A 21924-nucleotide genomic window follows, 5' to 3' on the forward strand; every position below is an offset into this window, starting at 1 on the left:
GAGCGTTCCACAGGAGCGTCACTCCCACTCCGCTACTTCCTCTTCTTCTGGCCGGTTTCTCATAGTTGCGACCTTGCAATGCTGCAGGAAGGCCTGCCGCTCACCGTTCCCCGGGCCTCATAGGTCGGCGTGTTGGACCGTTGCAGCTGCAGCAGAGGAACCAAGACGACGAGTCGATGATAGTATGTAGTGTTGGCCGATGGTGGTAGTGACCGATGGTGGTGGCGGTGGCGGCAGTGGCAACGGCAGCGAGCCACGAGGAGGCAGTTGCAGCAGCGCTGGTTCACCTCGTACTACGAGGACGAGACATTGGCCTACCACGCTCGACCTTGCCAGTTCGTTACTCTTTCCCGCTTCTCTTATGCATTATACGCGGCTATCCGGCTATGTTCGTGCCATCCCTTCCCTTCTGTCCTTCTTTCTACTCGCTCTTCCTTCTTCCCGCTTCGCCGCTTCCATTTAATGCCTCTCCTCTATCTCTTCCCCACTCTATTTCTATCATAGTTGCTTCGCTTCTCTCTAGTCGTCGTACCAACTTTTCTATACCTCGCAACTCTCTCTCTACCATCTTCCCGATCCGGCTTTCTTTTTATATATCCATATAACATACGTACACCTTCCTCCATCTGTCTCTTTCTTCTTTCTTACATCGGTTGAACTGCTCACCGTGGAAGAAAAGCATGCGTAAGCCGCTTCGTCATCATCGCACGGTCTCATTTATCGTGACTACGTTTCCCTCGAGTCACGAAGCACGGATCAGAAGAAGGAATACGATGGGAGTATTACGTTGTCGACGGTGGTCGAGCTCCGTTGCTCCAGCTTCAAGGGGAATACCCTTCGCGACTCGAATTATAATTAATTAACAACAGTCGTGCGCCGCGCCACGGTCCGTGATAATATGTCGGCTGGCTCCATCAAGCTTCGTTAACGCAGCGATTCTCCCAACAACCACGACCGCCACTCTCAGGGACTATAAATTTCGCAAATTACACCGATCGAGCGTTAAAACCAGTTCGAACAGTGAGAATCGGTTTCTTGTCGGGACAAAGTCCTCCGATGTTCTCTTCGACGAACCACATTTTACCAACTTTTTTTTTCCAACCCTGATCGATTAAAAGGGCCGGCACATCGACGCATTTAATTGGCGATGAACGCTCAGAGTATCCAGAGGACAAACCAGCCGCGAATCAGAAAAAGAAAGATTCTCCTTTTACTGCAAACACTCCGTACGTTTGTCATTTTAATCGAATTTTAGAGACAGGAATTTTAATCGATTTTAACGTAATTTGATTTTAGGTGGTCTTTGACTTTTTGATAATGAAGTTTTCTTAACTTTCAAGAATTTGTAAATAATATTTAAGATATTTTTATTCAATTAATATAAAGATTTTGTTATACCGAATCATACATTAATCGCTAAGTATCTAAATTCGTTTTTTGATATACGGTTGCTTTTGAAATATGAAATTTATAGCCGAGAAAAGAATATTATCAGAAGATTCGCTTCCTTTCATAGTTTAATAAAATGTCACGAGTAAGTATAATAAGCGTATAATATTTAAGAAATACAGTGCGTAGATATGTAATTTTCAAATCAATCATTCCCTTCGTGAAAATTTATAACAATAAAATATTGGACTATAGAAACATAAAAAATATAAAATATTTCGGAAGAATATACGAAAAACGAATCTCGATAGTTCAAAATAAATCTCTAAACAATATTGTGTACATCTTCAAAAAAAAAAGTTTCTCAGAAATACAGATGTTGTTTAGGAGACAAGTATATCCATGTACAACCTTATTCACATTTCCATAAAATATGAGTGTACATACTTTCTCTATACGGTCGCTTAAATGCTCAATAGTGGAAGCTGTTAAAGACTCCACGCTAAATATAGCGTGACAATTACAAGGATGAGAAATGTCGACGTGTTAATCGAGGATTGAGTAACACCGTGAAATTTCCAAATGGCTTACCACCTGCAACGCGATGTATTAATGTAAATTAATGGCCGTTCGATTCGATCTCTTAAGACTTGCGGAGACGTCCCGACTTCTTGCTGGTCGGAAATCAGAGAACCGAGAGGGATATTCGAGGTTCAGACCAGGTGGACCAGGGATAGTATTTCTTGCGCATCGAGTTTGATCTGCACGTTCAAGGCGACAGCCGAGGATAATCGAGACGAATGTTTCGTTTAGAAGCGAGTCGATCGAATTCCTGTGGCTTTGAAACGGGGGATACGGAAAGAGAGACGTGGCCGATATGCGGTGAACGATCGAAATTTTTCTTCGGCTCGGACTTAACGGTGACAGGTACCTAGTCCATGTCAAATTGTAAGTCGATATCCGGCCGGCTAGTCTCTGTTCCTCCTTCTTCTTGCGCCAGAGTAACGTAGCATCTATTTCAGAGATATCTGTTGACTGAGAGGATGGATGTTAAAGCGACTCGCTGACTTGAACCGGGTACATTGAACTCAGCTGCCGCGCGCCGCCGCGCTGTAGTGCAACGTCGAACGCATCCTATGCTTATAAACCGTAACGACACGTGGAACTAACGGACTTTGCCTGCAGCCCATCTACACCCGCGGGAGCTGTTGCAGCTCTCTTCCTGTCTCACTCCACCAATGACTTCCGCCAACTTCATTTGGGAGTACGCGTGTACGCGCGAAATTGTGACCTAACATCGTATGATCTAGCCAGCAAAAGTCATTAACTCTCGATGGATGTTGTTATTACAGTCAGGTGCGAAGATGAAACGGAACGCGCCACAGACATCGGATCCTGTCACGCTTCGAACGACTAGCAATGAGCTTTGGCTTGTCTTCATTGCTATTCGGTAGTTAACGATACTGATGAAATGTCTACTTAGATGGGTAATAAACCAGTTTTACGAACAACTGTGCTCACAGCCGTGTGTATATTATATTACATAGAAATCTATCTCCTTCCAAATTGCTGAGAATGACAGTAAAATTACGTCTCGTATTTTAAGATGCGCTATTTTGTGAGCTATGTGCACTCGATAAAGACTTTTATGTATTTTTTCGAGCATCACAGATGGGAGAAATGTATCTGTAGCTTTTAATGCTTTTTATTGCAGTTGGTAATGTTGGTGTGGTAAAAAAGACTTTTGGAGAGGAGTAAATTAGAATTTTCAAAATAGAATAGTAGTAAATTTTGTAGTGTTTATCTTGGAAAAAAAATTAAGATAACGTAAAATAATTATTCTTTCGTTCATATTTCAGGGATATAAATTTCACGTTATGTATGATACAAAATTAAATTCGTCGAATCTTTCTTATCGGTAGACTAAAGTATTAAAAATTGATTTCCTTTCGATAAAGCTATTTTATGACATTCCATGTTCTTTTCCCTCATCCTTCATATTAAAATTAATATACTAATAAGGTAACAAGAAAGGTTGTTAGGTATTTAATATTTTTACCAAAATTATTGAACAACTTATATGTACTTCCATATTTTGTTTCTATCAAAGTATATGCCACTACTTTGGGGTTCCAATTTTATAATAAGTTAATTTAGATATTTACATGAAGCTAATCCATTATGTTGATCCAGACGTCTCAAAACCTTCTATTTTAATATAAGAATAATTGATTGTGAAGGTAACGCACCCAATGTACTCCGGCTCCAGAGCGTCAAACAGAGTTGAACCCGATTTTAATTAAAACTTTCCATCGAGAACGTAAATCTGCGTGGCATTCGCGAAATTAAAACGGACTGTAAATAAACGGTGTAAAGATTTATTCTTCCTTTCAGAAAGCTTGTTTCTTATACCAGGAAACTCGTAAAAGCTTCAATCATTTCAATTGATATCAAAATTTTACAACTTTCTCAATCTAAATTTACATGAATATTTGTTTCGCTGGTACTTGACATTTCCCTATTTTCATCTTCTGAAACATAAACGCAAAAAATCAGACCAATCTGCAGTGTCTTAGAGAAAGCGAACAAAGAGGAGAAAAAAGAGAGAAAAGGAATAAAGCAGATCTGATCATTTGACTGGAAAACTTCTGCAGAATGAAAATTTGATCGATTACTACTAAGCAAATACAGCGAAGCAATGCATCATCGTTTCGAAGTGAACACTTTGATCAATCGTGGTGCAGTCGAGTGTTTCCGCACTCCATCCCGTATCCTCTCTCGGTGTTCCCGATGCACAACAAGTTCAAAGTACTTTTCGAACGCTATCTGCAATTCGAATTTCAATTTAAAATCGAAACCCTAGCAGTTAGGTATTGTTAGACGTAGTAACAAGCATGTGCGATGCCAATGAGGACGACAGCTACTTCCTTGCACCTACTCATTTATACTCATTTATTCTCTCTATACTTAGTTATTCGTTCCATTTTTCCTATTAACCAAGTCGAATCGATCGGACGTATATATCGTAGCGATTAAATTAATAGGATACTGTTAAATCGCAGTTACATATTGAGTTGATATTTCAGAATTGACACGGCAGGTCTCATTAAAACCATTTCAGTCTGAGGTATACTTTCTTCGAAGCTGACCATCTCTGCCCGTAATGGCGGATGTAATGACGAGAGTAAATCTGATATTACAAGGACATTGGCAACCGAGAACACGAAATGTGGAATATTAGAACTATGTTCTAAGTCGACATAGCAAAATTGTAGCGTATAGTGTTCTATGATATACAATTACGTAAATGTTACGAGAAATTTCCTATACTTTTTTTTTTGGAAAACAAAGGTGGTAAAAAATTTCTTTACAGTTAGATGTAAAAGTATAGTAGAAAGATGTGCTTTGGAAAATAAGGTTTCGCTATTAGTATACGGCTGTCAAGTATTAAATTATTAACTTTCTTCTTGGAATCTTTTGAAGAAAATCTCTTAGAAACGTAAATTGTACATATTATATACAGTAAGGTTAAAAAAATATATAATTTATTATACAAAAACATAATATCTCAAATATTTAATATATGAAACGAATAAAATTGATAATAGACATTCCTTAAACGAAGAAATAAAAGAAAATAAAGTAATCTCATGAAAAATCTGAAGAAAAATGAGGATGACGGATTAATGAAATTATTTCCTGGGACACAAAATGTGCGTCCATCGCTAGCCGACTGGAATGAAGAGATTCTCAAAGAAACAAGGGAGATATTGGCTTCTGCCTTCTCCCTTTTGTCCTAAGGGCAAGAACATGAAGTAGATTGATAGACGCATCAAAAAACTGTGATGTCTGTTCACAGACTTCCGACGAGCGCACGAAATGCCTCAATTATGAAGACATATTTTAAGAATACAATTTTATGCCTAATAGGATTTCACTTTTGCCACTAAAAACGAACATTATTGAACCGTTACAAGTAAAATACATTCAATAAAATATTGTATTATTATGTTAAATTATTAACGGACTATGGATGTTCATGAAATTTCATATTATTTGTGAATGTAACCAAACAAATAAAACTTAAAGATTTGTTTCACATATTAAATATTATAGTGTGCTTTTCTTTATTTTTATGCGTTGTATGCGCCCTGTATATTTTTACGCTTTTAATTTTCCCATAGATGGATGAACTAATAATCCGTGGTTAGGAAATTTAAAAGTTATGCACTACAGACCGAAATTTTCGAAACATTACATGTAAACCCGAAAAGAAATTAACTTTTTATACTTTTCCCTATCGTCTCCCTTCAATATTCCTTATCTATTTGATCCATAGTAATCTCGTCCTTTATGTACTCTTTAGGAAGACGGATCACTACTTCAAGGAGATATTAATGTATGAACAGCAGTTATATCCTAGAACGCAATCGGGGTATGGGGTTGTTTGTAGAAGCTACTGTAACCTCGAAGTGGCCTTTGGCACCATGATTATTCCCTTGCTTAGTATTCCAGTCATGTGCTGTAATAGATAACCAGTAAAAGATCTTTATCGAGTAAATTAAGCGATTGATCATTTGGATGAAATCAAGTTATCGGATATATGGTAGTGGCATATCATGGAAAAATAAAACAAAATTATTACCTATATTCGACGCGTTATATATTAGTTAAATTCGAGTTAAATGCAATGTGAATCTTCTAACGCGATTGTACATATAGCTTAAGATACGACTAATCTCGATAAATTGATAATTATGCACGAGTTACATAGATCATTCACGTGAAAGCTTTAAATATAAGATACTAAATTTGATGAGCTTCCATCCATAATAAATACAAATAACTTTCAGTAAGAATTTCTGTTGATCGGATCATCAGTAAGCTTGATAAATTTGAAATCCTGCAAATCTTTATCCGGATAATCGATATTTTACTGTACCCTCGTTAAGTTTTATAATAGTTATAACATTTATTGCTAGTTCTGATCAAAGCAATTTATCTTTATCCAGTGTTTCTGCTGAGCTTCTCAACTATAATCGGATAACGAGTGATACGCCAACTACTTCATTACTCGAGTGTCATAACTTTCGTTGTTATTTGTAATGGCAATAAAATAAATTATTCTATCCATATATGAGTCGCAAACACTATCACATCTCACACATGCAGTAAGTCTACTATTGTATATATGATTCTACTATAGTAAGGAACATCAATCGCCACACGGATGTCTTTTGTTCTACTCCAAGATAACCTGTATATAATTAAATTGGCTCTAACGTCATCATGTTATCGCCGGGGGTATATTACGGTACCTACAAGAGCATCTGACATGTATATTTTGACATTCATTAACGAATATAAAAACAGAAGCACTTCTTTATTTAATAAAGAAGAACAAAATTTTGGCAAGTTCTATTAGAAGACAACTTAACATATGCAATAATGACAAAACGTATCTGTACACCACTATATTTATTATTAGATTTATATGCACACTAGTTAAGTAAGTTCAGCCATTACAAATTTCGTATCACTTAGTAATACTTTCATATTATTATAGAAATTTGATACTATATATGGAACTGAAACGTAGAATCTAATAAAAATGAAACGCTTCATTAGAAAATAAGAGTGTGTACAAATACTTTTTGCAGCTACTATAAATAATATAATCTAGACAGTATGCTGGTTCACAAAAACAAACAGAAATTTATAAGCAATTAAAAAGAAATAAAAAGGGGGAGTATCTCAGGAATTTTTATAAATATTTTTGCAAATCATAATATAAGTAAAACTTTTTAGGTTTTAATAAACACTTCATAGGTTTTAATAGTAGCGAATTAGTATCAATTCAGAGGCCAGAATATACATTCAATAATAAAATTCATCAATTCGTCCATTTTCTCCCATCATAACAATATCCACGATCTACGATATCTTCGACGATAATTTCGAAACGACGCGCTCGATATCATCTAGCGCGTTGTTAGAGTCACGAAGCTACGATGTGATCCAGCAGACAAGAAAGGAAACCGATCTTTCGGACTTGCTTTACCGATTGATTCCCTCTCCATGTCCGCAGCAAAGAGTTACCTGGCCGCCACTTAACGAGTACGTAGACATCACCATCACCGCGCTTTCCGAGGATCACCCAGCTGCTATGACTTATCAAATATATTCGATCGGCCGTCGATTCCCAGACGTTACCCCTGTATTTTCATATACGTGACTCGTTTTGCCCGTGATACTCCCTCTTTTGCATATTCTTCTACACTCGTCGAACGATCTTCTCGTTTTGACGTAATACGCCAACGAAAGGTTAGTATACTACCTATTGAAAAAGTTGATTCCTTCCCGAGAACATTTTCATTTTTCCAAATGATGCTCGAAATTGGTTTAACACTACAACGCTGAATACGACCATCCACTTGCTGTTTTTTATTTCACGTTACTTTGCCGCCCTTAATCTCACAGTCTACGTCTTTATATTGGTACTCCGTGATTCTTCATACCTTCCTTAGAATATCAGACATACAAAATACCGTTTAAATTCTTTTCTGAGTAGTAATATAAGTATATATAAAATGTAGAAGGAAAAAAATATAATTATTACTCAATTTCTCAAAAAACGTATTTACTCCTACCACTAGTCTGTTTGTTGAAAAAAGATCGTAGAAATAATCGTAAATCCCAATATGAATTTGAAAGAATAATGTTTATAGTGTTTTCATCCTTTTTGTTGTTTAATTTATGGAGTTGATCAATGTGACTTGTGCTGTGATTAAATATTAATCTGAAGCCTGACAGTTTAATTGTTATTTTATGTGTGTATATGCCTATAAGTAGTAGTATAAATTACAGTAAAGTATAAAATATCTTGGAAGAAGCCATTAAAAGGGAATAATATCACTGCTCTTAATTTTTTTAATACACGCAGGTATTACATTATGTCTAAATACCTTCGTTCCAAGGAAATTTTCTTTATATAGGAAAAGCAATTCTTTCATTATTTGTAACTACTCATAAATCCCTCATAAAATCTCATTACATCTCTAACAGTAGTTTAAAATAATACGAGTTATTGTAACGTGCGTGTTATCCATTGTCAGTGAAAACGAAGCAAAACGGACAAAAGAAAAAAAAATGAAGAACAAGAAGAATCAGGTACAATAATTAAACCCAGTAATTAGTAACAATTATACGATGGTAATTACGACGGCTATAAAACTATAGCTCAATAAATTTCTGTTACAAAAGCAGTCATATCGTATATCTTAAACTTTTAATTGTAGTTTTAATTGTAGTTTTAGCAAAAACACCAAAATTATATTCACCGCGGAGAAACAGATACTGCAATAAATAGTAGAATTATGGAAAACCGCAAATCGCGGTGAACGAACTGCTGGCGAACTTAATTTATTTCGACGCGTGTATGGCAACAGAAATTAAACGTAATATCCTGGATAAACAATAATCGTACGGTCGAACGCATTACGACGTTTTGATCTGTTCACATTGTGGTCGAAAGTAAATATTCCGCGCGCGACGTTCTATCATTAATAAGCGGAATGCGTCGACGAGCGTGCATTCTGTGGAAGTTGGATGCGGTAGACATGGTAAACTATATAATCCGTCGAACGCGGAAATTTCGCGTTCGATCGCCAAAGTGAATTCGATGTGCACAACTACCCGTGAAAATGTCCGGACGCGCGTCTATCCAGGAACATAATAATTGCGAACCTGGAATGTAATATGTCATAGTAATCCTCAGTTTCGTGCACGGAAAACCTGAATTAAATTCGATTCTATATCCATTCACGTTTTCTATGCTCGTTTAATATACAATTGTTCACGAAGGTATCGAACACTTGTAGATACTTTCTCATGCTGAGATGTTTCTCATGCGAAACATCTTGAGATTTTATTGACACTATAATGACTATTATGATTATGTTGGTAAACTTTGAATCAAATCTGGAAACACACATAGAAACTACAAGATATTTAGTACAAATATATTACAAATATATATATGTCGGGTTGTCATTAGGATTTGAATCACGAAATGTTTGCTTTAAACAATGATCCGGGGTTCAAACGAATCCACGGTCAACGGGAAAACTTTAAACAATTTTATAACACAAAAATACGTTTGCTGAATCACTCGGTAAATTACTCGATGTATCACTTTCCAAGGCAATCTCACGAATCAATATCTGATTAAAATCTTTTTCGTTATCCGACTGCATTTGTTTGTTATATTCTCGCTGGAAACATCGAGAAGGTTCCAAACGTTGTTGCTAGGCAATATCTGTCAAAAGTTTGTTGTATACTCTTTGGAAACATCGAGAAAGATCTAAACGCCGATACTAGGCAATTTCTGTCTTCATCAAGCAAAACGTTTATCCCGTGACCGTGGCTACGTTCAGCGACCAGTTGTCACCTCGAACTCGCTTTCACTTTTCACAAATGTCAAACAATTACAGATGACAATTACTTAATTACAGTTACGATAAAATCTAAGCTAAAGCATTAAAAGGCTTCCTCAAAATTGCATAGGGAAGGCTCCGGTTTTCATTTCATCTCCGACATATATATATATATATATATATATGCCATAGAGATCATAGCAGTTTAAACAGTTAATTATTCAATATATAAATAAGTTTCAATATTCAATGGGATAAAGAGGGATCTTATACAGAAACGACGTACATTTTAATGATGTTCTAATTTGATCAGTTGTTGATTCATGTTCTTAAATAATCATTAAATGGAAGATTTAATTGATTTAGATTTTTTAAAATTTAGTTATGACTGATTAAATGATCATGGTAGAATGTCACAGTCATATCATAACATGTGTGGTATAGAATATTCCAAATGATGTAGATAATTTGTGTATATTACAGTATCTACCAGTGTTTAGATATCATGAATATTATTGTGCAATAAAGTACCTTGATATTACGAGTAAATATATCAACAATTCTAATTTTTCTAATAAGGGGTCCTTAAAATCAAGACGAAAATTACTTATTTATTTATTGCACTCAATCTACCGCATCCACTAAAATATTTTGCAAAGTAGCAAGACTACATACAATAACGAATAATATAGATGTATTTACTATTAACATACGTATTATACAAACAGTTTGCATTAACATCGTCCTGTTTCAGCATTTGCATATTTCTAATATTGCACACATTATCAAGCTTAATATATTCCTCGGTGCATCACCACCACATCTTCATTCTTAAAAATAATATCTATAATGTACTGAATCTCTTTATTATCTTTAATTAAAATCTCTTCATAGCAAAAAAGATTTCTTTTTAAATAAACGTATTTATATAAAAGTACTTTACAGAACAGCCGGCGGAAGTCGATAATAAAACATAAAACTACCGTCTTACATTTGCCACGAGCCATTTCCTCCCATCTTTACGTTCTGTGGAATATCAGAACACGGATTAACGATGATCTTCCTTAACAGTCGTGTATACAACAGCTATTATCATATCGCATACCGGTACACAGAACGTTAAACATACAAATGATTTTACTTTTGGTTGCTACATTTCTCAGTATCAGGTAATAAACGTTACCCTTTATCGTACTTGTCCTAAACATTTTGCGACCACTCATGACTTGAATACAAATGACACTTTGCTCGTACGATTCGGTATCGCTAGGACGAATAACAAAAGTCGATGTTGCGAAGGGCAGATGTTAAATTCATATTGAAATACATTGAAAAGATGATGCCATCTTGGCTATTAATTACGGACAGATGTTAATTTGGTTTATAAACCACTTTCGATGTTACATTCATGCAACTTATAAATCATCTCAAAATTTTAATTACCTTCAGATAATAACCATTAGTGATCATTAGTAATTAGACCAGACCATTAGTGACCATTAGTAATTAGATGAACTCGATAGTGATAGCCATAACTCCAACACTGGAATGTGCTTCGAAATGTTGCTCTTATTAACGTTATCGTAGAAATTAGTATCCTCGTTCGAGTTAAAGGAATGTGAGCCCTAAGAACAATCTGAACCATAAGCACCGAACAGATTAGACGTTCTTCCGTTGTAGCGCTTCGATGCAGGAAATTACTTTATGGCAAGAATATTGATAGCGATAGCTAATGCCTAGATACCATGCTTTTAAATGTTAAGTAGGCAATTAAAGAATGCATTTGTAGTATATTCCGTAATTTTAAGTTTTCAGAAATAAATGAAAAAGCAAATTCAAATATTCCAATAAATTTGGTTAGAATTGAATAGAACAAGATAATCTATTTAGCCTATATTGTTTAAATAACTGATTTCATTCGGAATATTTTTCATACATGAGTATGGAGAATATGGAGAGATATAACACGAGTACAGCTCTTGTTATACCTCTATTTCACACATCATGAATTACAAGTACTTATCCATCTTACTTCTGATAGTCCATCTCATTGTCAGTAGAACTTTCCCTATTTTGATAATCATATGTAAAGATTGATGATATCTTCTGCACGAACACGATAGATAATATAACGTTAAGATAAGTGTATTCGGTTTAATACATGTTAATGCACATCGATATGTCATTCGGTATAATAATATTCAATATAAAGCTATTGCTTCGATTTTATATTATACATACAAAGCAGTTGATCATTTAATTAGTAATTCAATATTTAACGATTGATGATGTTTTCATTCAGAGTTCGATATTCTCTTACATTTCTATATCAATAGATTTTTTACTATTAAATAAGTTTAAATAAATAGTTAAAGTGTGTATATATCGGAAAACACTTATCACAATAAATTAGGTTCACGAGATAAATACATCACGAATAAATAACAATAATACATTTAGATTTAGAAAGCGTTCGTATAGCATGTGCATTTATTTGTGGAACTGAGCCAATCAAATCCTATATCATGTCGACACGCGTCGGGTTGTAACAAGTGTCGATTCAGCGACGACTGGAACACGTACTACGATAGGTAAATAGTAAATAGATACGGAATCGTGCGCGACGAATTCTACATCAGCGACGCTATTTAGCCTTGTATTACCTGTGTGATTGTACGAACATCCAAATATGCCTATTTTATACGTTATTACCAGTTTTTGTGGCCAGAATATACGTCACTAGAAATTCTTCCAATCAAATCAAAATACTCATTAAAATAATGAACTCAAATTGCTGTAAATAAACTCTTAATAGTATTATAAGTTCTATAAACTGCAAAGTTTTTATACAAATTTACACTCTAGATAAATTATATATTTTTTCATATGTACATCCAGCGCATTTTTACATCTGTAAATGTCTCATATAACAATGTCATTATTTCCTGCATTAATAAACAAAATAAAGAGATCGAAAACACTAGAACAAAAATACACAAAGTTTCCTATTTTCTACGAGCACAAAGATGTCTTTTTTTATGAATTCAGACTCTCTTTGTAACTTTCCTTGTTAGTTATCGTAGCTGAATATCGTTCTACGATTGCTATAACCATGACATTCAATTGAATAGGACAATTTATCAAGCCGATTGAAACTTCTGTAAGAATATACGAATAGAAAAACAGAGTGGTTCGTGTTAGCATCGAGACCGAAACTAGAGGGATAATCGAAAATATTTTCCAAGCGTCCTTACTCGCACGTGCGGCCCATTCGATTCACGTTTTTGCACATTCCTTCTCGACACTTTGCAGGCCCGTTGCAACGCAAAAGAAGCAATGATCCAAGACCAAGGGAAACGAAACGTTGGACGGGCGAAGAGCACGTGTCGACGGTGAGACGTGGAAGAAGAAGCATGGTAGATCAGTCACGATCGAAGAACATCGTAACCCGCTCGAGGAAATAATATCGCGAGACTAACGGCGTAAGAAAGGTTATTACGCTGGTAAAAAACCAGGCGGCATTAAATTTAATTTCTCGCCTCAGAGAAACTTTGTGTACGTGGCCTCTCGTGCTTGTGTTTCGCGTTTCTTGTCATTAGACCCGACGAATCTTTTTAAGCTGTTGTCAAGGATAACGTTCTATCCCGTTCTTTTTTAATTCGAATCTTTTTTGTAAGATTATGTAAGGCACCTCAATTGAAAGTTTCATCAAATGCAATGCGACCCGGCTAGAAAAAGATACCGTTATAGGTGGTATAGATTATAATTGATGGGTTTAATCTAGAAATTGAGCTGGAAGTTTGTCGATTTTTTCTACCTTCCTTCTTTTAAAAGTAGGTATAATACCAGTGGAAGTAATCTAGTTTTAAGAAAATTTTTCGTTTTTTGCTTTAAAGTGACTGCACTTTATGCTGATAATATCTACACCAGTAAAAGTGATTGACACGATTTTATGTGGATAATGCTAAATAAATAATAGTAGAATTAAAATAGAAAGATTTTGTTTCTAATGTGTGGAGAATGTAATATCTGTAAGAATGTAACATAAGAGTATCTCCTCATATCCCAAGGCATTTATTTCTATAATATCAATATTTTTCCTAGGAAAAATCCATAAGAATGATTTACTTTTCCATGAAAATTCCTCTGTTAAAACGTTTTTAAAATTGTTTGAAGTACTAATGAAAATCAATCTCTTAATTATTTTCCAATCATTATGTTTAACCTCATCATGTAAAGATATAAAATTTGAATTTTAATTCCAAATACCAAAATTCGATTTTCATAATGAGCTATGGAGCGTGTTTGCATCCTGTATGCCCTAGATAAAATATGAAAATTAATAATGCCCGAAATTGGCCAACAGTTAAACCGACTATTCACAAACTTGCAAGTAAGTAATAAATCAGAAGTCACTTTGCACGCTTATAACAAAGTAATGGTTGTTGCATAACGGGCTCGTAATAACGATCGCACCTGATCGTATGACGTCCTCCCAACAAACATTAAATTCAAACTTCAAGTAGTTAAATTTTATTGCGTATACAAATTTAAGCGAGAAATATATATTTTATAATATATGAAATAAAATTTTTTGATAAAAATTGGTTTTCTTTATCTTTGATTTATTGGTTGCAAAATCATTTTACTTCAAGTTGTATAATTTAACAAAACAGTAGCTCGCTGCGTGTACCTTGTAGAATAGTAATTGTTACATTCACTTTAAAGCGTCTGTATTAATACAACGCTTTGTTACAGAACACTCTTGAAGCTCTTGAGAAGGGTCGATTTTAATGGGACAACGTGCATGAAGGAGGGCAACGTGTGAGAAGCTCAAGTTTACCGACCACTGTCATGGAGAATGTGAACTTGTACACGTTCCAAAGCGGATAAAGACATGTTTCCATGCCAGATGTCTATTCTAAAGAAATATATATGTAGAGTTATTTCTGCAGCTTTACGAATTTCTTTTTCTTTATGAGACAGTAACATACACACATACTGCGTTTTATATTCTTCTTTAACCCTGTCGATTTTTTGTCGATATTGATATAGGGCATAAAAACAATTCATATCAAAAGGACCAATTAATTATTGTGCAAAATATAGCACAGAATTTCCTTTTAATGATTGAATGCAGCAAAAATATTCTTTATATAATTCTAGTAGTTCGATTTCCTAAATATTTTTTAATAAAATATAAAATATTGTTGGTTGCTTTTAGCTACAAATGGAAATTTCTTCGTGTTTTTAGAAGATGGAACGATAGAAACGTTTTCATTTTTAGATACATTTAAAAATTATTTGCTGAAGGGAGAATACTATTCGCTTTCATTGAGGCGAATCATGGGTACCTTTAGATATTACTTAAGTTATTCCAAGCGTGTTTACAAACATTTCTTCCGTGTGTTTACTAACATAGTAGCTATTCTGAATATTTTACCATACTATTAGTTCGACAGAACGTTGGCTACTAGAATCCCGTGAGAGTATCATCTTCTGGTCACGGTGTTTATCTAATACTACTTCATTTTTTTTTATAGGTATGTAATCCTATAGTGAAGACGAAATTAGAAATACTGATAACGAAAACTGTTCAGAAAGAATATACAGGGTGGTTGGTAACTGGTGGTACAAGCGGAAAGGGGGTGATTCTACGCGAAAAAAGATGTCGAAAATATACAATGAAAATTTTTCGTTTGAGGCTTTGTTTTCGAGGAAATCGACTTTGAATTTTCGCTCGGTACGCGTACGGTACGTTATAACAGATCTCACTGTAGATCGTTGTCTCGATGGAAAAATTAAAAAAAAAATTAAAAAAAAAAATTTTTATTCTATATTTTCGACTTCTTTTTTCGCGTAGAATCACCCCCTTTCCGATTGTACCACCAGTTACCAACCACCCTGTATAACTATACAAATATCAATCAATGTTAGGAAAAGCATAAAATATAAGAAATATAAATCATTTGACAAGATTGTTAAATGAAAATTTTATGAAAACATTTAAAATTTGATAAAAATTCGTATAAAATGTCTCTGGAAGAAGTTATATTTATTCTTGACACTAATTTGTTAAATAATGATAATAAATGATGAACAGTTGGAATTAAACACGTACTATGATCAATCGTCTCTTCTGTATCGAACAATTACTAATTAATTATTCTGTATATTTTACAGCAAGAATAGATCAAATCGAAAACGATTCAGAAGATATCACAAACCAATGGCTGTCACATAATTACTGAATAACATTTCTATCACGTTGTCATATCTCACCTCTGATATCGAGCATTCTCAAATCACTCGTACGTTCTATCGTTGACAGGCGTTCCAATGAAACAATTGCATAAAATAGCATAACGCAACTAAACGACGATAAACGAAGGCAAAGAAGACAAATGTGATTAAAAGTAACAGATTTATCGATAAAATTCAATAACGCGATGATTTATCGAAAATATTGAGGTTGCAAGATGAATCGAAAAGCCTATCAAGGTCACGATAAAAAAACGAAATTTCATGCTAATATCAGAATACTCTATTATCAGATGAAGGTTGGCAATGTTGTATACTTATAGCTAGGCTGCGGGTATTTATGCATATTTATGTATCAAATAAAATATTTATTTCATTTGCTAAAAGTTATAACGAGCGATATACCTTGGATATTTTATATAGTTTTACATATTACACATCTGTATATTTTTTCACCTTTAAATTTCGTATAACTGTATACAAATCCGTAGTATATTTATAATTTTTGACTTGATCCAATGCGTTAATTTGGCCTGGAAGCAATCAATTTTATTATATGTATTCGGAAAGTTCGCACGATGAAATCCAGTAAAGACTGACATTGCACGTTTATAGAATTATCACGTCATTGAATCATAATATACACATTTCTTTCATAAACTTTTTATCGAATACCTGCGGATAAATTGGCTTATTGTCAGCTGATTTTAGCATTTGAATACAGATATTTGTTCGTCGACTAACGTCCTTATCTACTTGACTCCCTTGGCTCGGTCAAGCATGCTCTATCCCCACGATTGTGTTACGAAAGAGAAATCTATCACGCAGTAGGAATATGAAATTCTGTTTTATCAGAAATTAAATTTGGCGTGTGAACGTCATTCGTGAAAAGAACAAGGTCGAAGGACAAGCCCAAAACACTATCGAGGTCACGATAAAAAAAGGTTTCATTTTAACGTCGGGATACTCTATTATCTGATGAAGGTTTGCAGTGTTCCGTGCTTATAACTTATGACTTAATCCAGTGTTACGAACGTTATGTACTAAAGCGGGGGACGTAATGATCCCCCCGTACGGATGAACCACTTCCACGGCCGTAGCACGCACATAATGCATGAGAATCGAGCGTAAAGGGGATGCGTTACGTAAAGTGCACGGTCAGACGATATCGATCTCCGTTTCGATCGAATCTCACGGCTAAAACAAGGCTCCCACTCACCTCGAACAGACGCAGGAGTCTTCCGCAAGATAGGAGCATGTCGAGGCTTCGATACTCGCGTGCCCTGTGGCTAAGCGACTCGCTAAACCTCTCTTCGTAATTCGACGATTCACGATAAGGCATCGAGAAAGCTAGCAACCGGCACAGTGTCGGCAAACGATCCTTTCCTTCTTCCATAGAGTATCCATCGGAGGATCCTTATACCACGATACCAACGAGATCTCAGTAAAAACCGAAGAAAAACGTGTTCTTAAGGTTGGATTTCCTATAAGCGACCGATGCTTATACATTGATACAATGGAAAGGAATGCTTCTGGTTTCCTGTAAGCGATTTTCAACTGTTGCGTTCGTGTTGGACATGCTGTAATGCAGGAGGAATGCGGATCTGATTAGATAGCTATACTATCGAAGATAATAACTGATAATTTTTTCTCTCCAATATTTTGTATCTGAATATTTTAACTTTATCGTGCTCTTCGAACTAGTATCTGATTTTCAGTCTAGATTAAAACTGTGTATATCAATAACGACATTTCTCTTCCGTGAAATTTAGCTTTCTAACAGTAGAATGATATGATCTAGTCAGAAAAGAGCACAACAAGTAAACAGTTGTTTCTCGATAAGCAAAGAAGTTTTCATACTTCGTTGAAAATTAGGTGATAAATGTTTGATATTTATCAATATAATCAAACGATTCAATAATCAATACATATTGATATATACAAATAAAACATACATAAAGACAGAATACATATGATCGAGACAACCGATTCAAGTAGATAAGGATCTTACTCGTCAGACATATAGTGTATCTATAATAAATACCGAAATCAATCAACTAAACCTGGGACCATTGTGTAGTTACGAAACGTTTACTCTTACTCACGGAGGTGTGTATTAACACTATGATCATCCACTCAAACTACATACCTGCACCTGCATACTATAACTATACCACTCTAAGCAGGAATCACGAGATTTATCAAGAATAAAATACGGAATACTTACGTGCGAGCGCGCGAGGAAAGGGTAATAAGGCTAAATACACGTGTGTCAGCGAGCAAAAGAACGTTAGAGAGGTGTACTGAAGTACACTTCAGCATACAAAATAAAGAAAGAAAGAAAATCAGATCAAGGTGTTGTAACGAGAAAATCGCGTGCCGGTGCGTTTTAATGGCATGATTCCTCGTACAATAATATTAATTCATCCGTCCATTCATCACTCAATTAAGAATTTTTCAACCATCACAGTATACGACTGGTTGGCTAACTTGCGTTTCTAGATATATTAAGTCGCGGGTCTGTTAAGAAAATAAATCAATTTCTCTTTACAGCGCGGTACATCGCGCACCTGTTACCTGACGTCGGCATTACCAGGCATAAAGAAGAGAGACCGTGGCGATTGCAACGATGACAAAGCTTAGAAATGATATTAGTTCCCGTATCAATAATAGAGCCCCGTAGGCCGGTGGAATGGCGAGCAAGTGGCGCGTAATATAGTCGGTATTTACGGTGTCGCGAATGGCGCGCTGCGTGTCCGAACGACAGCCGAGTGCCCGCAGAGACCGCACGCAGTCGTAAACATTCGGAAACAATTTAGCCACGGCTGATAGTCGCTCTCGAGGCGCTTCAATAGCGCGCGAAGGTGGTACGTGTCCGACACGTATGCATTCTGCGCCATGGGGTGTGAGAGAATGGGAATGAGATGGGCACGGTCATTACGCCACCTAGCGTATAACGATTTATGCGGCTCGTCTTTCAGACTTTTCTCTGTTCCTATAATAGTAATACAATGTGTGCTCTGTTTTCACCTCAACGGACTCATCATTTTTTAAGGTTATAACAATCGAAGAATTTGATCGGAAGAATAAAATATCACTATATGTGTGAATCTTTTATCGAAAATAAGAAAACGCAGTTCGTCTTTCATATTCTTTTTTTTTTTTTTGTTTCTATAATAGTAATGCATACAATGTGTCTTCATCTAGAAAAGGCAGAATTCTTTAAGAATATATCGAATGGAATGAAACAATGAAATATCACACATATGTAAGCATTTTATTCAAAATAAAAAGATGACATTTGCTTATATATTTAGATTTAAGATAATTCGTGTCGCTCATAAATAAATGAACACTCAGAATACGCTGTTTTTTTACAGGCAACGTGTCAAATTGATCCAGGTAACCTTTTCACCATATAGGAAGATACATAAATACGAGATAGAGGTTTTTGAAATCTTCTGACAATGAGTTAATGAAACGAAATATCTCAAGCTTTCAATTCCTCGACATAATACCGTAAACGAGTACCGTTCATATCTTAAAAAGCAAAAAGCATAATGAAACCGAATCCGGTTACCTAGGTGGTCCATTCACAAAAACGACTGTGCCTGATCCACCGATAAGATCAACGTACGATAGAAAATGAGATTTCTTAGCCTGAAAATACCATCATCACCACTGTCACTAACGACCACTGTCGCCTTTCATGTTTCGAATTCCTCTACTTTCACGTTTCTATGTAGAAAACTATAATTTTGCACAAGCTACATTCATTCAGAGATTGGACGGGAACACCTTGTACACGTCAATGTCTGATGGTTATACGTTTTCCTAGTAAATTTCACGTGCCACAGGAGAAAAGCTAGATATCGGTAAGTAATCATACGCTAGCTGAAACGCAATGACGTTACTATCAATATCGAGCTTATTGACATACGCTGCGTTATATACGCAGCATATATCGCGGAGGTGTAATCAATGTGGTCTTTTAAAGGTTCGCGCTGTCATTCCCGCCCGAGATGGATTAGATTATTATGCGATCCAGACGCGTGTTTAAGTCTTTCACACGAAATCTAATAAAATGACAAAGAATTCAGAATAGAGGATTTATAGAATACTTGCTTTTATATCGATAAGATTTTCTGTATTTTTGATATTAGACACGTAAAATTCAAATCTTCAATTTGTTACAGGAAATATATATATTAATCATCGTTATATGAAAAACATACGAAAAGAATATGACGGAGTAAGATTAAGATAGCCGGAAAAGAAACAACTTCTCAGATTTACGAATAAAAGTTTCTTCAGAATTTGTGAGAAATTTTGAAAGCAATCAAATACAGGGTCATTTTTAGATATCTATCATTACATGTCTTTAATCATTTTTAATCTAGTCAGTAGTGAATCATTAATATATTTGGTATACAATATGAAAACATAGATTTATCTGCGAGCGAGTAGTATCAAAATTAGGAAATCAACAAAACTGAATTTATCACGTTCGTATAGTCTTTACAATTTACCAATGACAATTTGTCAACGGTTCTCTAGTGCTATACAACGAAGGACTTAATCAAATGTTCCATTCCATCATTCAAGAATCCTTCTCTGATTCTCTGATACAAGATTTCGTTTGGATAATTTGACTTTGACATTTCTATTCACTACATCATCCTTTTCTGTGTTACTATTGTCGGTATGTTTACGTTTCATCGTACACTATGGTGATTCAAGCGCCACCAGTAGTTCGAGAATAGAGACGGAATGGATAAAGTCATTACAGAATTCCGCGCGTAGTGTCGTGTAAGTGCAACGCCACATAATGTCAGGGCACCTCAACAACTATGCATTCTAGGTTGTCCAACCGAGTCGGATGGAATGTATTCACAGGAAAGTTTCCTGTACAGTAACGCACTGTATGTAGACATGTATTCTTACATGTACTTGGACACTATTGGTACTTCTGTCAAATGAGATCTTGCATGAAAATCACTGTGGTAGTTTGTGGTTTTTTTTTCAAGATCGATTACTAGAATCCGATTACTACAGTTTTCAATAAAAGCTTCGATTAAAAATAGAGAATAAACATTTTTCTGAATACACGTATAAGCCTTTGTTTTCGATAAAATTGATTTTGGAAATACACCAAGTACGCGTGCATCTAGTTTAAAATATTAATTTGGTGGGTCATGCTGTACACTTTTCTTTCTCGTCGTATTTACATCTATAAACATCGCTAAGCGGTGTAATCTATTACTATCGATTATAAGCTATTTGTATCTATCGGTTTATTGTGTTTGGTCTATAAATATCAGAGATCGTTACACGGATGCTTAATGCATTTTCAGAGTCAATTTTTTAAAAACGAATTATTTGGAAGAGTTTCACTCTTCATTATCAATTTATGTTTGCTTGATAATACTGTACTCCATAAGACACAATATGTCAACAAAATACAATAACCAAAAAAAGACAGGTTTCACATAGATTTTATATGGTAATCAATCTTCCAACAAAATACTAGTACAAATGCAAAGATAAAAACACAAAAGATAGGTGATTAACAAGGATAGATACTAAGGATAGATCCGACGTGGTCATAACAGTGTACTTCCTGAGTACATCAAACCAGGTAGAATCTCGTTTGCCTACACGTAAGTGAAAATCTCGTTTTCACCATAGCAAAAAAAAAAAAAAAGGACTACTGACAGTCGTTCCCATCGTTGATCATTAGGAACAGCCATTAAAGTCGATTTGCGTTGCACGAGTAAAACACTGAACGTTGCCTGGCTCGAAGGTACGTGTCATCATCACGGAGAGTCGTACAAAATCC

The 21924-nt window shown here is 35.2% G+C and overlaps 1 protein-coding gene across 3 annotated transcripts in view; it reads right to left on the minus strand.

Moving 5' to 3' along the window:
* Window positions 1–21924, minus strand: part of LOC117234844 (autophagy-related protein 16-1) — a 598282-nt gene that overhangs the window by 379695 nt on the left and 196663 nt on the right. The gene's annotated exons all lie outside the window — the stretch shown is intronic.

This window comes from Bombus vosnesenskii, unplaced genomic scaffold, assembly GCF_011952255.1.
Source record: "Bombus vosnesenskii isolate JDL3184/JDL3185 unplaced genomic scaffold, Bvos_JDL3184-5_v1.1 scf7180000013263, whole genome shotgun sequence".
NCBI classification, from domain to species: Eukaryota; Metazoa; Arthropoda; class Insecta; order Hymenoptera; family Apidae; genus Bombus; species Bombus vosnesenskii.